Source organism: Pleurodeles waltl, chromosome 5 (genome assembly GCF_031143425.1).
Source record: "Pleurodeles waltl isolate 20211129_DDA chromosome 5, aPleWal1.hap1.20221129, whole genome shotgun sequence".
NCBI lineage: Eukaryota > Metazoa > Chordata > Amphibia > Caudata > Salamandridae > Pleurodeles > Pleurodeles waltl.
Genome location: NC_090444.1, coordinates 1,342,433,136 through 1,342,439,794, shown reverse-complemented (window position 1 = coordinate 1,342,439,794; position 6,659 = coordinate 1,342,433,136). Strand labels below are relative to the sequence as shown.

At 49.7% G+C, this 6,659-nt stretch overlaps 1 long non-coding RNA gene across 2 annotated transcripts in view; it reads right to left on the bottom strand.

The window, feature by feature from the left end:
- Nucleotides 1-4,747: 4,747 nt before the first annotated feature.
- The window catches only part of LOC138296460 (uncharacterized), a 141,843-nt gene continuing 139,931 nt past the window's right edge, over nucleotides 4,748-6,659 (bottom strand). For both annotated transcript variants that reach the window (XR_011203835.1, XR_011203836.1), the window contains exon 4: nucleotides 4,748-6,244. This is a non-coding gene — a long non-coding RNA (uncharacterized lncRNA). The remainder of the gene's footprint in view (nucleotides 6,245-6,659) is intronic.

Below are 6,659 nucleotides of genomic sequence, written 5' to 3'. Positions count from 1 at the left end.
GGTGGCCCAACAGAGAGCATTTCAGGCTCTGGCCTCCGCACTGATGGCAGCCATTGTCCCTGTCTCTAGCCTCCCCCCTCCAACCTCCTCTACCCATTCCCAATCCCCTCAACCCCAGCCTATCCCAAGCACACCTTCAGACCAGCATTCACCCAAATCAATACCCATAAGTGGCTCAGGCAAACACAAGCACCACCACTTCATCTCACAGGCACTCACACAAGCACCATCCCCATGCAGACACACCAACATCCACTGCCTCCCCTGTGTCCCCCTCCTCCTCTTCGTCCACCTCCCTCCTAGTTGCGTCTCCACTCACACCTGCATGCACTACATCCTCATCCACTACCTTCATCACCAGCAGGCCCATCACAACACACCCCTCACGAGCAGTCACAACCCCCACAACCATGCACACGTCCCCGGTGTCCTCTCCCACTATGTCTGTGACCCCTCCCCCCAAAGTACACAAACGCATGCACCCACCCACCCAACAGCCATCCACCTCACAAAAGCATCCTGCCCATGCACCTGCACCCAAACACACCAGACTGACACCTCCTGCAACCACTCCCTCTTCCTCCACTCCCAAACCCTCTCCCTCTTCCCGCCCCAGTGTGTCTAAGAAGATTTTCCTGGCAAACATTGACCTCTTCCCTACCCCTACCCCTGTCCTTCCCCTCGGACCAGGGTGTCCAGAACCCAGGCTAGCTCCTCAGCCACCAAGTCGCCATCCGCTGTGGTACCTGCAACTCACAGAGGCTCAAAGGGGGCACCCATCAGCCCAGCCAGTGTGCCACCAACCCCTGCAAAGGACAAAAGCATTCCGCCACCTGCCAAGGTGAAGAAGGGACCAGCATGCAGAATAGGCAAGGAGCACAAACCACCCAGCAAGCCTACCAGCACAACTGCTAGCCCTGCCACCTGCACCGCGGCCAACACCGCCAACAGCCCCGCCGCAAGCACTGCCGCTAGCACCACGAATGTCAGCTGCAGCAGCCCCTGTGGGCAGCCGTCCGAGGCTGCAGGAGAAGGGCTGGAACCACCCTCCACCACTGGCAGCACTGGCACCTGCACCACGGCCAGCACCGCCATATGCACCGCCACCAGCACCGCCGCAGGCCCCGCCGCAAGCACCGCTACCTGCACCACTGACAGTAGGACCATTACCAGCAGCAGCAGCCCCAGTGGGCAGCCATCCAAGGCTGCAGGACAACGGCTGGAGCTTCCCTCCACCACTGGCAGCTACCCCACCAGCACCCGCACTACCACGTGTTTGCAGCCGTAGCCGCAGCCAGATGGAGTCTAGCCCTGCCTCCATGGACTATCATGCAACCAGGTCCCTGCACATCTCGTGCCTCAGACACCCAGGTGAGGAACTGTGAACTGCCACACCCCAAGTGCTGCATCACTGGGCATAAAGCCGCCTCCAGAACCAATGGAGATATGCATCCACTCACCCAATCCTTGGGAGGATGAAGGTCAATGGGCACAAGGCCCCCTCCAGAACCAGTAAAGAAGGCATCCACTAGAGACACTGTGGCTTTGCACTTCCCAGGACCAAGCAGTGGGCTAACCACCCACTTGAGAGACTTGAAAGACTGTGGCTTTGCACTCCCCAGGACCAAGCAGTGGCCCAACCACCCAACAGAGACACTTGTGAGACTGTGGCTTTGCACTCCCCAGGACCAAGCAGTGGGCAAACCACCCACTTGAGAGACTGTGGCCTTGCACTCACCAGGGTCAAACCACCCACTGGAGTGACTTGAGAGACTGTGGCTTTGCACTCCCCAGGGCATCGCTGAAGGCATGGAGCCCCCTCGAGGAGCAGTGGCGTTCTTCCATCTTCCAGGTGAGGTGCCTCCCTCTTCCCCGCCCCCCTGAAGTGCCTGTGTGTTTACGAACTGATGCCCCGGCAGTGTTCTCTCCATATTGAGGCAGGAGTCAAGTGTGAGCTTGGCCCATGAATTTTTGGCCCAGTGGCACAAGGACATTTTGCATGGCCAATGTACGGCCTTATGTACATATTGTATATTTTTGTATATACTGTTTCTCAAATTGTTCTGTATATCTGCCTATTTCTAAAATATCACGGATTTAACTCAATTCCTTTTGTCTTTGCATACTTCCAGGGGGTTACGGGGTGTAAATGTAATGTTGCTGCATGTGTTTGTGTGTATGGTGTTGTGGGTGAGGGTGAGAGTGGGGGTGTTGCGTGTGTCACTCTCTTTTTCCTCCCCCGTGTACTAGGTACAGCACTCACTGTGGTCCTCGCCGCCGCCTTTCGTATTTCTGGTAGATGAGGAGGTAGACCAACATGGGCAGGACCTCTAACTCGCGCTCCATGGCATCCTGGTTCTTCGTTGAGTGTTGAGAGGTGAGTGGTTTCCCTTCCAAGTCCTGTTTCCACCGTGCTTTTGATGGCGTTGGTACCGCCCAGGAAAAGCTGGCAGATAGGCGGGTTGTGATGTGGTGGGCGGTGCATTGTCTTCCGCCTCGCTGTTGGCAGTTACCACCACGGTGTTTGTTGCTATCGCCGTGGCGGTTGGAGTGTTAAAGTGGCTGTATGTGTTGGCGGTTTCCGCTGTGGTCGTGATCCCATTTTGTTTTTTTATGGCCGGTCTGTTGGCGGTATTACCGGTGCTTTAACACCGACCGCCAAGGTTGTAATGAGGACCTATGTATTCGTAGCACAGTCCACTTCCTTATTGCAACCTGGAAACGATACCCCAGGAGTGATGTATGATGTTGGGACTGCCTCAGTATTTCCATGTAACCTACATCTGACTCAGCATCATCATGCTATGGGCCATATTTATACTTTTTGATGCAAAACTGCGCTAACGCAGTTTTGCGCCAAAAAAATTAGCGCCGGCTAACGCCATTCTGTAGCACCATGCGGGCGCCGTATTTATTGAATGGCGTTAGCCGGTGTTAGCCGACCGGCGCTGCCTGGTGTGCGTGAAAAAAAAACACTGGGAAAAATGACGTTTGGGCGTCCAAAAATGGGGCAAGTCAGGCTGAGGCAAAAAAATCGTCTTAACCCGATTTGCGCCATTTTATTTTGGCGCCCAGACGCCATTAACATGACAGGGGGTGTCCCTGGGGGCATGGAAGGACACCTCTGGGCTCATTCTGAGCCCACAGGTCCCTTAACGCCTGCCCTGACCCAGGCGTTAAAAAGAGGCGCAAATGCGGGGTTTTTTGCCCCGCCCACTCCCGGGCGTCATTTTTGCCCTGGAGTATAAATACCACGCACATGCCTGGAGTCATTTTTTTAAGACAGGAACGCCTACATGGCCTAATGTAATTGTAAATGGTTCATCTTCCAAGTTGTACTTCCAGTGCAGGCCATGTCATTGTCTCTGTGGGCTTTGACATTGGTCCCTTGTTGCTCTAGAGTCGCAGATAATATTTGTGGCAGCCGTTATTTGTACATAGGTGTGTTTCCCATTGTGTCAGGGTGTACAACATAACTACCAGTGTCACACCTCAGTGTCAGCCTGCCCATGTGTCAATGTAGTGGTGTATGTTTTGTGTGTCCTACAGGGTTGTTGTGCTGTGTGTATACTGCTAGGTTTATTGATTTACCAACAAGAAGGCCATTGCCATATTGTCCGTCCTGGAAGTCCTGATTGATCCTGCTGTGGTGGAATATGAATGAATCATGGACACTCCCAGGATACTTGGCCAAGATCTTTGTGAACAATCCCTGGTGGTCAACTATGGCCTGCACATTGATAGAATGTGTGTGCTTTCTGTTCCTGAATAAGTGCTCTGTTGCTTCAGGTGGGATGATCCGGACATGGGTGCAGTCAATTGCACCAAGCACATGCGGGAAGCCATGGATTTGATGGAAGTCCTGTTTTATCTCCTGCTGCTTCGGCTGGGTGTTGGGGAAGCTCATGTTGCGGGGTGTGAGGCAGATTATGGCATTCAACATCTTGGGCAGGAAGGCCGAGAATGAGGGCTGTGATACCCCAGCAACCAGGGCACCCGTTGTCCCAAAGGAGCCACTTGCCAACATATGCAGGACAGCTTGGTCACCGGTGGTATGTTGTGTGGTGTCTGTAGGTTATGGCGCAGCAGCTGCTGTATGGCTTGCCAGTTGAGTCGATACCTCCGGATGATGTCCTGTTCCTTGAGGCCAAGGAGGGTTGTCCTGTTTCGGAAAAGTCTCTCCTGCCTTCTGCATTGCCTTTGTGGGCTGCGTTGGAGTGGTGGTGGCTGCTGCCATTGGTCCTGTTCTTGGCGATGTCTTGCAAGCTGCATCAGTAGCACCTCCACGTTGTCCTGTTGGTCTGTAATGTTGCTTGTGTGTATTTTCCTTAATTAGTGGTGTGTTTGCCTGCCCTGACCCAGGCGTTAAATTTTGATGCAAATCAGGTTTAGCGTAATTTTTTGTGTCCGCCTCCCACCCGTGCGCCATTTTTGCCCGGGTGGATAAATATGGAGCTAGGGTGTTTGAGTCATTTTTGGGACGGGAACGCCTACCTTGCATCTCATTGACTCAAGGCAGTTTCACACATCCTTAAAATGACGTTAACTCAATATTTTTGACGCTAGACGAGTCTAGGTTCAAAATATAAATATGGAGATAAGTTTGAGATGGATCTGCGTAAAACAAAATGACGCAAATCCAACGCAAACAGACTATAAATATGGGCCAAGGTTCCTACATGAGGAACGACAATGCCGGCCTCATCCCCTACAAGCAATTCACTGAGTATGTCAAAAATGTTGACCACATGCATGCTTTACTTACTACATATGGCAGGAATGGCTGTGAAACAGTTCTCGGGCAATATTGTCAGCTGGGAGTACCAGTAGAACACATTGGTGTGAAACAGAGGTACTTAACCTCATCTGTAATTGACACTGGTCAGTTTAGCATAATAGATTTAAAATGTAGGCTGTTGTCGGATGTCCCACAGTGCCCAACATTCCAACACAGGACCCAAACAATGACAGCTGAATTACCACACCTACCTGTCCAAAATAAAGTTAACATAGTCACCTTGAGTGGTGGGTACATTGGATCGCAGCTGCATAGGCAAGTAACTGCCAATGTAACAGCTCTGTTGTAAACAGGTGATGAACATGTCAAGAGAGGGATTTGGAGGCAGGACGGAATCCCTAGGCCAACATACAATTTTCACTGTTCATTCCTGGGAAGACCCTGAGACCCAAGCATATGACACATGAGCAAAGGGAGTACCCAAATATGTTTTATAAGAATGAAACTAAACTAATAAGAATGAAGAAAACCTATCCTAACCTAACCTATCCTAACTATACTTAACCAACAATTGACCCTAACTACCCTATTCTAAACTTACCAAACACATTTAACAACACACTCTAAACATTGGCCTCTCTGCCCCCCTTATATTACAAGACAAATGCAGGACAACATAAACAAAATAAGTTATTCTAAACTACACATATACTAACTAAATCTAAACAAATATATATTTTTGGGGTATTTTTGTTTAAAAATATAAATATTTTGTAAAAAAAATTCCAACAAATATATGCCCCAACATTACCTTCCACCCCCCACCTACAACATAAATGTAAAAAGTAGAAAGCCCACCCGCCAACCCACTTATCCTAACTAAACTATTAACATAATCTGACCTGACACTAATCCCCTAAAACCCACTATAAAACATTAATACAAATGAAGAGGGAGGGGACAGAACAGGGGGTGACAGTTACTAAGCCAATTATAGCTTTGCCCTCTTGAGTTTTTTTTTTGATGAACTTAAGTCTTTCAGGCCCATGTTTATACTTTTTTATCACAGGATTTGCATCGTTTTTTGACGCAAATGTGGAGCTAAAAAAGTATAAATATGAGCCTTAGTATTTGCTGCCACCTCCTTCTCCAAACTGTCCAACCTTTTCAGGACCAGTGTCACATTCCTCTGTAGATCTTGGATCAGTTTCTGGTCGATGCCAGCAGGTGGTGTGGGCTATGGTACAGACGTGGATGGAGTTGCAGCTCAGGCTGTAGTGGTGGAGGCAGCTGTGTCCCTCTGCACAACTGTGGGGCTTGGTATTCTCTGTGTGGCCGCTGCCAGTGTGGGACCCCCTTGGGTGAATGCCTGCTAATCCCCGGTGGATATCTCTCTGCAATAGCGATGTGCCATCCTCCAGAACCCAGATTCCACTGCCAGGATATGTCTATAGTGGACTGCCCTCTTCTGAAATGCCCGCAGTTCCTCATTGTTCATTTTGGCAGCTGTTAAATTGAGACAGGCAAACATGAGTGTCAGCATTGTGTGGAGTATATACAGATTATTAGCTTACAGTGTACATCTAATTGCACATGCACTCCAACTCGCATTCCAGAAAAGACAATGGCCCTGATAAATGCAACAACGCTGCCTTAGCATCATTTCATTGATATCAAAGCAACGCACAACATTGTATTGATTTTGTGCCATGTGTAATAATGCAAATGCAGTGCCAACTTCACATAGATCAGGCCCAAAACTCCTCATCATCTGTGTTAATCTTCAACCATACATCACCAGTAACTTGAATATGTTATTGGGAGTATGGGATGTAGTTGGTAACCATAAGGGGTCAGTGTTGACAGGTACATATGAAAGCCTGATCAATATGACTGTCACCTACAATGTGAGCATGACATC